Below are 15,490 nucleotides of genomic sequence, written 5' to 3' on the forward strand. Positions count from 1 at the left end.
TTACCTGAGGAAGGACGTTCTTGCCATGGAGGGAGTGCAGCGAAGATTCACCAGGCTGATACCTGGGATGGCAGGAATGATGTACGAGGAGAGATTGTGTCGATTGGGCTTATACTCACTGGAGTTTAGAAGATTGAGAGGGGATCTCATCGAAACCTATAAAATTCTGTCAGGTCTGGACAGACTAGATGCAGAAAGGATGTTTCTGATGGCCAGGGAGTCCAGAACCAGGGGTCATAGTCTAAGGATAAGGGGTAAGCCATTTAGGACTGAAATGAGGAGGAATTTCTTCACCCAGAGTGAACCTGTGGAATTCTCTGCCACAGAGGGCGGTGGAGGCCAGTTCATTAAATATATTCAAGAAAGAGTTGGATATATTTCTTGAGGCTAAAGGGATCAAGGGGCATGGGGAGAAGGCAGGGACAGGGTACTGAATTTGGATGATCAGCCATGATCTCATTGAATGGCGGAGCAGGCTCGAAGGGCCGAATGGCCTACTCCTGCTCCTATCTATGTTTCTATCCCGATCTGGATGCCTACCCACTACCACGCATCGATGACATGGTCAATAACCTTGCCAACTACAAGGTATTTTCAACCTTTGATTAAAGAGCACATATCATCAAGTACCGTTAAAGGACTCTGACAAAAAGTATACAGCCTTTGAGGCCAATGGTCGGCTTTACCAGTTTTGTCGCCTTCCATTTGGGGTCACCAATGGATAGCCTAGTCAAACAGGAGAACTTAACGGACACTTTTCCATATCTGGATAATATCACCATTGCTGGTCATGACCAGAAGGAGCATGATGCCAACCTCCAGAAATTTTTTGACATTCTCTGTCGTCGCAACCTAAACTTAAATGAGTCCAAATCTGTGGAATCAGTACCATCAGTCAACATCCTTGGCTACTGGGTGGGCAACGGTGTCATCAAACCGGATCCAGAGCGACTTCGTCCGCTTCAGGAGCTCCCTCCCTCTATGAATCTCGGCTCTCTTCGTCGGGCACTCTGCATGTTCGCCTATTATGTGAAATGGATACCCCACTTCTCCGACAAGATCCAGCCCCTGCTTCACGCAAAGTCATTTCCATTGGAGGCAACGGCTATTTCAGCTTTCAACCTCCTCAAGCGACAACTGGAAAAAGCCATGCTTCGTTCCATTGATGAAAATCTTCCTTTCATGGTCGAGTGCGATGCATCGGATGTGGCGATTTCTGCTACCTTGGTTGACCCGTTGCATTTCTGTCCAGAACTTTGCAGGGTAGCGAGCTCCATTATCCTCCTGTCGAGAAGGAGGCTACGGCCATCATCGAAGCGGTACGTAAATGGAGTCATTTTCTCGCATGTCGCCATTTCACACTTATAACCGATCAGCGCTCTGTGGCCTTTATGCTGGATAACCGGAAACGTACTAAGATCAAGAATAACAAAATACAACTCTGGAGGATGGAATTGGCTGCCTTTGGATACACCATACATTATCGACCCGGCAAAGAGAATGTGGCCCCGGATACCCTCACGGGGGCATTCTGCTCTTCTATGTCAACTTCGGCTCTGGCGGATCGTCATACTGACTTATGCCATCCTGGCGTTACCCGTATGTTGTACTTTGTACGATCTAAAAATCTCCCATTTTCTATGGAAGATGTGAAAAGAACGTGCTCCTCCTGTAAAATTTGTGCGGAGTTAAAACAGCAATTCTTCCGTCCATCGGATGGCTCGCTCATACATGCTATGCAGCCTATGCAGCGACTCAGCATTGACTTTAAAGGGCCATTGCCTTCCTCAACGCGGAACACCTACTTACTGACTATGGTGGACGAATATTCACACTTTCCCTTTGCTTTCCCCTGTCCCAATATGCTTACTTCCACAGTGATCAAATGCCTTAATCAAGTCTTTTCCCTTTGCGGTATGGCCAATTTCATCCACTCTGATCGGGGTCCCTCCTTCATTTCAAGCGAACTCAAAAGTTATCTTTCCCAACGGGGAATCGCCACAAGTAAAACGACACCGTATCAGCCCATCGGTAACGGACAGTTTGAGAGATACGATGCTATCACTTGGAATGCTGTTCATCTTGCACTGAGGTCACACAATCTACTAGACCAGCAGTGGGAAACTATGCTCCCTGACGCGTTGCATTCCATCAGGTCTCTCCTTTCTACTTCTATCAATGTCACAACTCATGAGCGATTCTTCAGCTTCCAGCGTCGCTCCACCCATGGGACGTCTCTACCGTCATGGTTGGCAACTCCTGGCCCCGTGCTGCTCCGCAGATTCGTCCGATCGTCGAAAACCGATCCTCTAGTCGACGAGGTAGAACTTACGGACATCAACCCCACGTACGCCCACGTGCGGTACCCGGATGGCCGGGAGTCCACTGTTTCGCTCCGGGACCTGGCTCCCTGTCCGGCCGGTTCCGTGGACCCGACTGATGGAGGGACCCGCAGGGATGAGGCCAATACTCTGCGCTCCCCCGAGGATGATGCCCTACCTGGGACATCGAGGGATCTGCTGGCTGCCCCGCTGGATCCGCTCTGGGAGCCGAGCGCTCCCCGTGGGATGGCCACCCCGGGCCAGGACGCCGGTCAATCTCTGGCTAACCAACGAGATGAAGCCAGTTCTGCGCCTGTGGGGACCCGCACCCGGAGTCACGATCTCCCCAGCCTCCCTCGGGTCGATCAGAGCAACACGGGCCCTGTCGATCCACCGGCATGGATCAAGCAGCCCAGGGACCAAGACATGGTCCGGGGGGATGTGCTTTCTGGTCATAAACAAAAATCTAAAAGACTGCGGCTATTCGTGGTCCGCCTAATCCGTTAAGAGGAAGTCGTCGGACTTCCAAATCTTTTAGGCAGGAAGACTGTTATAAATCTCATCATCAAGAAACTACTTATGAAGTAACACTGGACGGCCAGCTGGTGGCGCCGTTCAAGGAGTATAAATATTCGGGCATTGGCCCAGATTTCCAGGGACTTTTTGTAAGACAAGGAGCTAGTGGAGTACAACTAGAATCACAGAATCACAGAAACCCCACAGTGCAGATAGAGGCCATTTCGGCCCATCGAGCCTGCACCGACACATATCCCACCCGATCCCCGTAACCCCTACACCAACACATATCCCACCCTATCCCCGTGTATTTAATCCCCCTAACACTAAGGGTCAATTTATCATAGCCAATCAACCTAACCCGCACATCTTTGGACCTCCATGTTCTGAAACAAGTTGATTAAAGCCTTGCTTTATGCTCAAACCAAGTGCGTAGTGAGTTTTATTACGTCACTAGGTATGACTCCAGCCAGTGGAGCATTTTCCCCCCGATTCCCATTGACTTCAGTTTTACTAGGGCTCCTTGATACCACACTCGGTCAAATGCTGCCTTGATGTCAAGGGCAGTCACTCTCACCTCACCTCTGGAATTCAGCTCCTTTGTCCATGTTTGGACCAAGGCTGTAATGAGGTTGGGAGCCGAGTAGTCTTGGCGGAACCCAAATCATCAGTGAGCAGTGTAGTGTATGTGCCTTTAAGTCAGAACTACTTTTTACAGCTCCTGTATACTGTAGTACCGGCAGTGACCACACCGGTATATAAGCTGTGCGCATGCCTCTGTACCCCAGTCTAGAGATTACCCTCCTCCAGTAAAGACCTGTTATTTGTTAACGAACAGCATCCGTGTGATTATTTATCCACTGAACCACAGATCTAACAGTGGCGACGAGTGTCGATTCGAATCTACCTGCAACATAAAAAATAAAAAAAATAGTCGAGTCCAGGAACACGGGCATCGACCACGAGCAACCGCCCAGCAGTCAGGCAGAGATCCAACTTCGCTGGGGAGGCTGTGGTGAGCCGGGCTTGGTTCCCCAGCCACAACGAGCAGTAAGAGACCGACGACAGGTCCAGAGCAGACTCTTCCCAAGCAGCGGCGGCTGGAGCCGACCAACGGCAGAGAGAGAGAGCCGAGCAGCGTTGACAGGGTAAGAAAGAGGGTGAAGAGAGCAGGGCGCAGCCGGGGGTTGATCACCGAGCGGCGTCGAGGAAAAATACTGCAAACCGGAGAGAGGGTAAGAAACAGCCGGGTTCTAGACTGAGCGGCATCGACAAATATCAAGAGAAGAACGCGCAGAGCACAGCCAGGGATCACGGGCTGATCAGGGTCCACGGGGCGAAGCAAGGGGAGATGCCATTGAGCTGCGGAGAAGCAGGGAGAGCGCGGGAGACGCCATTGAGCCGCGGAGAAGCAGGGAGAGCGTGGGAGGCGCCATTGAGCCGCGGAGAAGAAGGAAGAGCGCAGGAGACGCCATTTTGCAAAGCCGCAGCGGAGAAGACGGGCGAGCGCGGGAAGGAAGGAAAGCGCGGGAGATGCCATTTTGTGCCAGCGGAGAAGAAGGGGAAGCGCGGGAGGCGCCATTGGTGATAGTTAACACACAACCAAGGATGCCGAAGAGTGGCAGTATCTCTATGTTCGACAATGAAGTCGAAGATTGGGCGACATATGTGGAACATATGGAGGTGTCCTGCAGGGCGAGTGAAGTGCCAGATGCTAATAAAGCACTGGTTCTGTTAAATTCCATGGGTGCAAAAACTTATGGGTTACTGCGAAATCTAATAACCCCAGAGAAGCCGGTAAACAAGAATTTTGAAAGCATAGTAGAAACCCTACAGGACCACTTAAACCCCACACCGCTGCTGATAGCAGAACGATTTAAGTTCCATAAAAGGAACCAACACAAAGACGAAAGCAATGCTGAGTACCTAACGGAACTGCGCAAGCTATCAAAATACTGCCAGTTTGGAGCGGGACTAGCAGACACGTTAAGGGACAAGTTTGTGTGTGGGCTACAAAGTGAAGGAACCCAGAAACGGCTTCTATCAGAAAAGGACCTTACGCTGGACAAAGCTTTCAGTATGGCAGTATCACATGAAGCAACCGCAAGGGGCGCTGCAGAGATACAACGGAGACCGCAAGAATATGGCACCAACGAAATTACCTATGGAACAGGGAAGTGCTATCGCTGTGGCAGAACAACACATGACCAGAAAGATTGTTGGTTCAAGGACCAAGTGTGCAGACAGTGTGGGAAAGCAGGACACATAGCAAGAGTCTGCAGGTCTGGGAAGAAAACCAACAGTAAGAAATCTCCACAGGAGAAATACAAAAAGGTACACCAGGTGATGGACAGTGGTTCAGACGAACAAAAAAGTGACACAGACTCTGGAAGCAAGGAGCTGGGTTGTCTGAAACTACATAATGTAACCGAACTGGAGGATCACCAGACTATCTGGGTTACACTCAAGATAGACGGAGTCCAAGTGGAAATGGAATTGGACACAGGGTCAGCTCTAACAGTCATAAATCAAAGAGACTACAAGTGGCTATTTTCACACATACCCTTCAAAGCTACAGAGATTGTCTTGAAGATGTATACGGGGCAAAAAGTCTACCCCAAAGGAAAAATAAGGGAGAAAGTGACATATAAAGGTCAGGAAATACCTAAAATGGATATATATGTATTGCCAGATGGAGGACCACCACTGCTAGGACGTGAATGGATCCGAAAGATACAATTAGATTGTCATTCCATACAGGCACTGAAGGTTGAGGCCAAAAAGGATGATGACGTCACACCTGGATGACTGTCAAAAATGCTAACTGACGCAAAAGAAGTGTTCCAGGAGGGACTAGGAACACTAAAAGGAATAACAGCAACAATTAAAATAGAGGAAAATGCAAGCCCAAAGTTTCTGAAGGCTAGACCAGTGCCTTATGCGATCAGACCAGCGGTTGAAGCAGAGCTGGAAGGGTTGGAACGTTCAGGAGTACTGTCCAAAGTGGACTGGAGCGAGTGGGCTACACCCATCGTTCCTGTAATGAAGAGGTCGTTGAGTAATACGCCTGGGGAACCAAAGAAGGTCTGCATCTGTGGGGATTTTAAGGTGACAGTGAACCCAGTCCTTCACACGGTGCAATATCCGCTTCCACGAATTGAGGATATTTTCGCCTCGCTATCTGGTGGTAAACGCTTCACCAAAATTGATCTAGCCCAGGCGTACTTGTAAATGGAGGTAGAAGAAGCTTCGAAACATTAACTTACGATCAACACCCATAAAGGTCTCTATCAATACAACCGGCTGGTGTTTGGAGTAGCCTCGGCTCCGGCTATCTGGCAAAGGGCGATGGATCAGGTCCTGCAAGGGATTCCAGGAACCCAGTGTTATTTGGACGACATCTTGGTCACGGGCGAAAATGACGGTGATCACCTCGCTAACTTGGAGAAGGTGCTCGCCAGATTAAAGGAATATGGGCTACGAGCTAATCACCACAAGTGCGAGTTTTTCCAGAAACAGATCTCGTATTGCAGCCACGTCATCGATGAAGAGGGGTTACATAAGTCCCCTGACAAGATTGAGGCAGTAGCAAAGGCTCCAGCACCAGAAAATGTGTCACAACTGAGGTCGTTCCTCGGGCTGGTAAACTATTACCACAAGTTCTTACCAAATTTGTCTACGGTATTACACCCGTTGAACACCCTACTGCAAACAGGGGTACCATGGAAGTGGGATGACGAATGTAGATGAGCTTTCCAGAAGTGTAAAGAATTGATCACATCAAAAGAGGTGTTGGCTCATTTCAACCCAGCACTACCAATTCGTTTGGCATGTGATGCATCACGCTATGGTATTGGAGCAGTGCTGTCGCACAAGTTCCCAGACGGGTTGGAGAGGCCAGTAGCCTTTGCGTCTCGGTCACTAACCTCAGCCGAGCGCAACTACGCCCAGATTGACAGGGAGGCCCTCAGCCTAGTATGGGGAGTAAAAAAATTCAACCACTATCTGCATGGGCAGAAGTTCACCTTGCTGACTGACCACCAACCACTTGTCTCCATCTTTAATCCTAAGAAGGGCGTGCCAGTAATGACTGCACAGCGGTTACAAAGATGGTCCCTGTTTCTAGGGGCGAATCAATATGAAATAGAATATAAAGGCACAAAACAGCATGGGAACGCTGATGGGCTATCGCGCCTGCCACTGCCTATGGTGGAGGAAGCACCAGCAGTGGACCCTATCGAGATATTTTATTCGTCGATAATTGAACGATTGCCAGTAACAAACACGGATATAGAGAAGGAGACCCGCAATGATCCGACGCTGTCACGGGTATATGAATTGACGGTGAGGGGATGGCCAACACATGGCGACTCACTGTTGCCAGCATTCTCATCCAGAAGAGAACAGCTGTCAGTATGCCAGGGGACAGTGATGTGTGGAGCCAGAGTGGTGATTCCACCCAAGTTAAGGGAGAGAGTGCTAAAAGAGCTACATGAAGGTCATCTGGGGGGAGTGAAAATGAAAAGCCTTGCTAGGGCTTATGTGTGGTGGCCGGGAATCGATCAACAAATCGAAGACCTAACGAAGAGCTGCTTAGGATGCCAGAAGGTCCAAAATGCACCACCACATGCCCCTCTACACCCATGGGAGTGGCCCTCCTCTCCATGGCAACGGGTGCACATTGATTTCGCTGGTCCATTCATGGACTCAATGTTCTTAATAGCAGTGGATGCTCATTCAAAGTGGCCTGAGGTGATAAAGATGTCTTCAACCACTACAGAGAAAATGATTGCAGTCCTATGGACCATATTTGCCAGAAACGGTTTGCCAGAGCAGATCTGCTCTGATAATGGACCACCGTTTGTGTCCGACGAGTTCCATAAATTCATGAAAAGGAATGGGGTAAGGCATTACACATCCGCCCCGTATCATCCAGCCACCAATGGATTGGCTGAGAGGTTCGTACAAACCTTTAAGAAGGCGATAAAGGCCATGTGCGACGAGGAAATTCCACTACAGCATAAGCTGGACAATTTCTTATTAGCCTACCGAAACGCGACACATGCAGTTACCAACCAGACCCCGGCCATGATGTTCTTTAACCGAAGGTTGAGATCTCGGCTGGACTTGCTCAGACCAAATGTGCGAAGAAATGTTGAGGACAAACAATTCCAGCACATCAACGAGAAGCAGACAAGGAGCTTCAATGTAGGGCAACCAGTCTTGGCTCGGGACTATCGAACAGAGAAGTGGCAACCCGGAACGATATGTACAAGGCAGGGGCCATTAATGTACACCGTGGATGTCGGGGAGAACATTGTGAGACGCCACGTCGATCAGATCTTAGCATCACAGGAATGCGCCAACCCCATGTCTCGAGTACCTGGGGATGAACCCGACATACCGGTAGCATCTACTTCAGACCCAGTAGCAGTGGAACCCGATGAACTACCCGATAAAAAGGGGTCAGAATCGCCTCTGCACCAAGAACAAGAACCTCTGGAAAGGCGCTATCCCGAAAGGGTCAGGAAGCCGCCCCAAAGACTGAATCTATAAATGGACTTTTGTTATTGAATGTACATGTAAAAATGTAATTGTTATTTGAATATTAAGGGGGTATTATTAATCTAAAAAGGGAGGAATTGTAGTGTATGTGCCTTTAAGTCAGAACTACTTTTTACAGCTCCTGTATACTGTAGTACCGGCAGTGACCACACCGGTATATAAGCTGTGCGCATGTCTCTGTACCCCAGTCTAGAGATTACCCTCCTCCAGTAAAGACCTGTTATTTGTTAACAAACAGCATCCGTGTGATTATTTATCCACTGAACCACGGATCTAACAAGCAGGTTATTGGTAAGTAAGTGCAGCTTGATAGCACTGTCGATGACACCTTCCATCACTTTGCTGATGATTGAGAGTAGACTGATGGGGCGGTAATTGGCTGGGCTGGATTTGTCCTGCTTTTTGTGGACAGGACATACCTGGGCAGTTTTCCACATTGTTGGATAGCTGCCAGTGTTATAGCTGTACTGGAACAGCTAATTATAGTCTGTAAATTGGAGATGCTGCCTCCATAGAGGGCCAGTAATGGAGGGGTAGATGTTGAGTTCCATAGCATGGAAACCAATCAAGAGAATTTCTCTGTCCTCGATGGTGTTGAGTTTTTTGAGTATTGTGGCGGTTACACCCGTCCAGGTGAGTGATTCGTATTCCAGTGTTATGGTGTCAGCTGACGCTCAGTGGGTAGCACTCCCGCCTCTGAGTCAGAAGGTTGTGGGTTCAAGTCCCACTCCAGAGAATTGAGTGCAAAAATCTAGGCTGACCCTCCAGTGCAGTGCTCAGGGAGTGCTGCACTGTCGGAGGTGCCGTCTTTTGGATGAGACGTTAAACTGAGGCCCCGTCTGCCCTCTCAGGTGGACGGAAAAGATCCCATGGCACTATTTTGAAGAAGAGCAGGGGGAGTTATCCCCTGTGTCCTGACCAATATTTATCCCTCAATCAACATCACTGACACAGATGATCTGTTCATTAGCTCATTGCTGTTTGTGGGAGCTTGCTGTGTGCAAATTGGCTGCAGAATTTCCTACATTACAACAGTGACTACACTTGAAATGTGTCTCATTGGCTGTAAAGCGCTTTGGGACGTCTGGTGGTCGCGCGGCCCAAATAAGAATTAGAGGGAACTTTGCTTTCCTCCGTTGTCCGGCTGGGAGACTGCCCTCGCCGGGTTCCACTCTTACCTATCCAGTTGTAGCGAGAGAATCTCCTGCGATGGTGTCAGTTTTATGTCTGATCATGCTGCTGAGAAGTGCCTTGGGTCATCTTTCTACATTAAAGGTTGTATAAATAAATGCAAGCCGAAAATGAACAATAACCAATTTCCACCCCATTATCTATTAGCATAGAGTTACTGGTCAGAAATGGTGTGTCGAATATCACCTCTTCCTAGTTTCAGTCTGTGTAATCTGAATAACTTGCAAACCTCCTGCTTCTATGCTACCTCCGTGACCAAATTTAGGCGTTAATTGGAGTATTTCTGTAGTTCTGAACCAGTGTGGGTTTAAGTCCCATGCACTATACCAAATGTATATTTAATTTAAATATGTATCTGGTGTAATGCGTGGGATTTAAAACCACATTGGTTCAGGATTGGGAGTGAATCACCATGAGGTAACCCAGCAATTGGGCCTTAATAAGTAACAAAGGCATAGGTACAAAAATGACTGTAATGAAGACGCTGCAATCAGTGACCATGAAAGTCAATGCATTTCTTAATGCAAAATAAATTTAATCTGACAGAGTACAGTTAAGCCAGAAGCAACACATCAGGCCTTTTACAACACACAAAACAACCACAGAACAAACATTTCACTGCGAATTTCACGACGGTGCCGGGGGGAATTGCGTAGTGCACAGCTTGCAGCAGGTGAAACTCTAGCAGTGACCAACATGGGCCATTCTAATTACATCCAAACACCGCCGAACTGCTTGAAGAATTAAAGATACCTACAATGTAACAAAGGAGGAAAGAGAATTACACAGCACAAGGGCCCATTTTCCTCTGCCTAGCCCGGGGGGGGGAGGTTCCGAAGATTCAGCCTTCATTTTCCTCTCCCAACTCTGGACAAACAACCATTAGGAAGAAATAGGCCTTGCATCTTCACCTCCCCCCCAGCCCACACTCTCCCTCACCCTGTCAGATTAGAGTAGCTGACAGGGGCAGGCATTGGAGGACTGAAAAGGTAAGTAACACCCACTTTGTTTTTATTCATTCACAGGAGGTGGGGCCTGTGAGAAGGTGGGGGTGAGCTGCCTTATCCAACTGAATGGCTTGCTGGGCCATTTCAGAGGGCAGTTAAGAGTCAACCACATTGCTGTGTGTCTGGAGTCATATATAGGCCAGACTGGGTAAGGACAGCAGATTCCCTTCCCTAAAGGACATCATACACCAGATATTTTTTTACAACAATCTGGTAGTTTCATGGTCACCATTATTGATAGCAGCCTTTTATTCCAGATTTATTTAATTAACTGAATTTAAATTCCCCAGCTGCCGTGGTTGGGATTTGAACTCACATCTCTGGGATCGTTAATCCAGGCTGCTGGATTACTAGTCTAGTAACATAACCACTATGCTACTATACACTTCAGGTTTCCCAATTAGATCATCAGGACTCTCAGCCTTCTGGCTGCTGTTTTTGCACAGAACCCAGCCAAGGGGTGGGCCTAGGAGGTAAGTCCTGAACCTGAAAATATGGACGGGTTTGGGTTATGAAAGCAGCCCACTTGATTGGCACCCCATCCACCACCTTAAACATTCACTCCCTCCACCACTGGCGTACCGTGTCTGCAGTGTGCACCATCTACAAGATGCACTGCAGCAACTTGCCAAGGCTTCTTCGGCAGCACATCCCAAACCCGTGACCTCTACCACCTAGAAGGACAAGGGCAGCAGGTCCATGGGAACACCACCACCTCCAAGTACCCCTCCAAGTCACACACCATCCTGACTTAGAAGTATATCGCCGTTCCTTCATCGTCGCTGGGTCAAAATCCTGGAGCTCTTTCTCAAACAGCACTGAGGGAGTACCATCACCACACGGACTGCAGCGGTTCAAGAAGGCAGCTCATCACCACCTTCTCAAGCGCAATTACGGACGATCTTGCCAACAACGCCCACATCCTGTGAATGAATAAAAAAGACAGAGGGAGAGGAAAATAAGTCTCATTAAATTGGTAATTGGGGCAAGGAAGAGCACAGCTGTTGATATGTCTTACATTGGTGTCAATTGAAGATTCTGGATGTGGAATATAATCCATGGGTCGATGTAAGCAGTGGGCCCCACACTTGTTTGGCTTCTCATACCCAACACTTCTACCTTTTGAAAATGAAACATCGCAGTCTGTGGTAAAATGATGATCTGTCGGAGCACTCCTGGTGCCCATGGTACATCTATGGTTATGGTAGCATAGTGGTTATGTTACTGGACTAGTAATCCAGAGGCCTGCACTAATGATCCGGTGATATGAGATCATAATCCCAGCTGGGGAAGTTAAATTCAATAAATTAAATAAATCTGGAGTCAAAAAGCTAGTATCCGTAATGGTGACCATGAAACCCATCTGGTTCACTAATGTCCTTTAGGGAAGGAAATCTGCCTTCCTTACCCGGTCTGGCCTATATGTGACTCCAAACCCACAGCAATATGGTTGACTCTTAACTGCCCTCTGAAGGTCTAGCAAGCCACTCAATTGTACCAAACTGCTGCAGAGAAGTATACTCACTGTGGGATTACCTTCACCACATGGACTGCAGCGGTTCAAGAAGGCAGCTCACCGCCACCTTCTCAAGGGCAATTAGGGACGGGCAATAAATGCTGGCTTTGCCAGCGATGCCCACATCCCATGAACGATTAAAAAAAAAATCCAGTGACTCCTGGAACAGGTTAATAATTGTTTTAAACTGCGAGCAGCAAGTCACATCACAGTATTTATACCTGCGTCAGTATTCACATGCAAGTCACATGAGGCAGTATTTATAACAACAACCTACATTTATGTAGCGCCTTTAACGTAGTAAAATGTCCCAAGGCGCTTTATAGGTTAAAATATAATTCAAATGAGAAAATGTAATGTGTGTTCATGTTACTGTAAAATTATTCAACATTTTCTACCATAAGCAATAGGAAAGTGATGAACAATCCCACAGTAGGCTCGGGGTCCATCCGATATTGGCCTCGGGCCTCATTTACACGAGCCTCATCTCCAGGCAGCTTGCTGGCAAATTGACCTTCGATTACGGGATGCCGTGTCACCGGCAGCGGCCCTCAGATAGGTCCTTTAAAGGCTGCTGGTTAGGCCAAATTTTAACCACATTTTAATTGGCAGCCCAATTTTGCAAAACTGGGCTCAAACTGGCGTTTGGCTCTCTATTTGCTTGTGCAAAGGGTCCCATTTTAGGCCCGGGCCCTAGACGCCTCCTTTTCTAATATGGCGGGCGGTGCACTTGTGACACGGAACATGCGTGCGCACGCCATCTCCATATTGGACACTTTGGTGCCCGTTTTACGCCTGTAAAATGGCACAGCGCCAACAAATATCTAGGCCCATAAGTTTTGCAGCTTGCAACCTGAAATTGTAAATGATTGGTCATTATCCTGAATAGTCTGAATAGGGTGATCTGATCGAAGTTTTCAAGGTATGAAGGGGAACTGATAGGGTAGATAGGGAGAAACTATTCCCGCTGGTTGGGGATTCTAGGACTAGGGGGCGTAGTCTAAAAATTAGAGCCAGCCCTTTCAGGAGTGAAATTAGGAAGCACTTCTACACACAAAGGGTGGTAGAAGTTTGGAACTCTCTTCTGCAAACAGCAGTTGATGCGAGATCAATTGTTAATTTTAATTCGGAGATTGATAGCTTTCTGTTAACCAAAGGTATTAAGGGATATGGGCCAAAGGTGGGCATATGGAGTTAGGTCGCAGATCAGCCATGATCTCATTGAATGGAGGAACAGGCTCGAGGGGCTGTTCCTATGTTGCCAAGAATATTGATTACCTAAAATTAATGGCCTAGAAATTGGATCATGTTATGTATTGTGTGTTCTCCTCCCACCTGCGGTGGCGCTGTCACAGCAGATAAATGGTTGGGGTTGTTCTCTTGGTTAAGTTTTAGTTCTCTTTGTTCGGTACTCTCTGGAACCTTCTTTTTTGAATAAAGCACCTCATGTTTGAATCTCTGAGTTCTGAGTTCTTATTGTGTCTAGGTAGAAAGGTACAGACACAACAAAGTGGCAATGAGGATCGGATGAATCTGCGTTGTGGGAACTTTCTTGTTTTCGACTACAAAACACTCGGAACAGAGACTGCAGCATCACATTAACATTACGGGTGCAGTGAGTAAACAGAAATTAAAATTTGAAACGTGAGATGGCTACTATATTAGGAAACATCGGTGATTTTGATGAAAATGTGGAGCAATGGAGTGCTTATACGGAACGTTTTGACTATTTTGTTTTGGCGAATGCAGTGGCAAACGAAAAGGCCGTACCTACCTTTTTGAGTATAATGGGGGCAAAGACATTCAATTTACTTCGCAGCCTTGCACAGCCAGATAAGCCAGGAACTAAAACATATAAACAACTAGTGGAAATTCTTGGAGCACATTTTTCACCAAAACCTCTGGTTATTGCTGAGAGATTTAGATTTCACAAACGGAATCAAGAGGAGGGGGAATCAGTGACGATGTTTATTGCTGCTTTAAAAAGGTTGTCAGAACACTGCGAGTTCAAGGAGGTGCTGAATGACACCATTAGAGACAGACTTGTGTGTGGTCTGCTAAGTGCAGCCACATAGAAGTGCCTTCTTACTGAGGACAACCTTACTCTTGAAAAGGCCATTGCAGTTAGTGTCTCCATGGAGATGGCAGAAAAGGAAGCTCACCAGTTGAGTTCAACAGGGAGAGTTCACAAGGTGTCGTCTGAGCCTAAAAGGGCGCGGAACGGCACATGTTACCGTTGTGGGAAAACGGGCCATCACGCTAATGACTGCTGGTGCACGGAGCTGGAATGCCGAAATTGTGGCAAAAAAGGTCACATTGAACGTGCCTGTAGAGGTAAAAAAAGAAGACAGAGCTGGGATGCATGAAATCAAAATGTCTGTATTTGGACAAGAGAAGAAAAAGAGTGTTCATTCAGTGCAGTATGATGGAACAAGCTAAACAGAGGGGAGTGACACCTCTGAGGAGGAAGAGGTGCACATACTGACGGTTGCAGGTGGTCCAAATGGCTACTGGGTGTCACCACTGGTGGAGGGACAATCAGTGCGGATGGAGGTGGACACAGGCACGGCTGTGTCCCTTGTTTCAGACACTGTCTACAACAAAATGCTAAAGCATCTGACCCTTCAGCCAACAAACATTGTGCTAAAGATGTATACCGGCGAACCTGTGGCCATGAGAGGCACCATTGAGGTGACAGTTAAATTGAACGGACAGACTGCGAAACTGCCACTATATGTGGTAAAGGGAAATTACCCATCGCTACTGTGACGTGCGTGGCTAGAGAAAATCACGCTGGACTGGCCTGCAGTCCACATGATGTCAAAAGGGGAGTCAGGCCTGACTGCAGTTTTAAACAAACATGCAGAACTCTTCAATGGTGAACTTGGGAGCATGAAAAAGATCAGCGTGAGACTGGACATTAAACCTGACAGCAAGCCAAAGTTTCACAAAGCCCGACCTGTACCCTATGCAATTAGGCCAAAAGTTGAGGCTAACTTGGAGGCCTTAGTTGAGAATGCAGTCCTGGAGCCTGTGAGCGTGAGCAAATGGGCCACACCCATTGTTCCTGTCCTGAAAAAGGATGGATCTGTTCGAATCTGCAAGGATTTTAAAGTGACTATTAACCCGGTGCTGTCTGCGGAACAGCACCCTCTTCCCCTCATTGGTGATCTGTTTACGGGCCTGGCCGGAGGGCAAAAGTTCAGCAAAATAGATTTATGCCAGGCTTATCTACAAATGCATGTCGATGACAAATCAAAGGAGCTGCTGACAATTGTGACACACAAGGGGCTATACCAGTACTGCCGCCTTCCGTTTGGAATTACGTCGGCCCCTGCTCTATTCCAAAGGGCAATGGATCAGATTTTGAGTGG

Source organism: Somniosus microcephalus, chromosome 2 (genome assembly GCF_052327205.1).
Source record: "Somniosus microcephalus isolate GS21.2 chromosome 2, FLI_Smic_1.0, whole genome shotgun sequence".
Taxonomy (NCBI): Eukaryota; Metazoa; Chordata; class Chondrichthyes; order Squaliformes; family Somniosidae; genus Somniosus; species Somniosus microcephalus.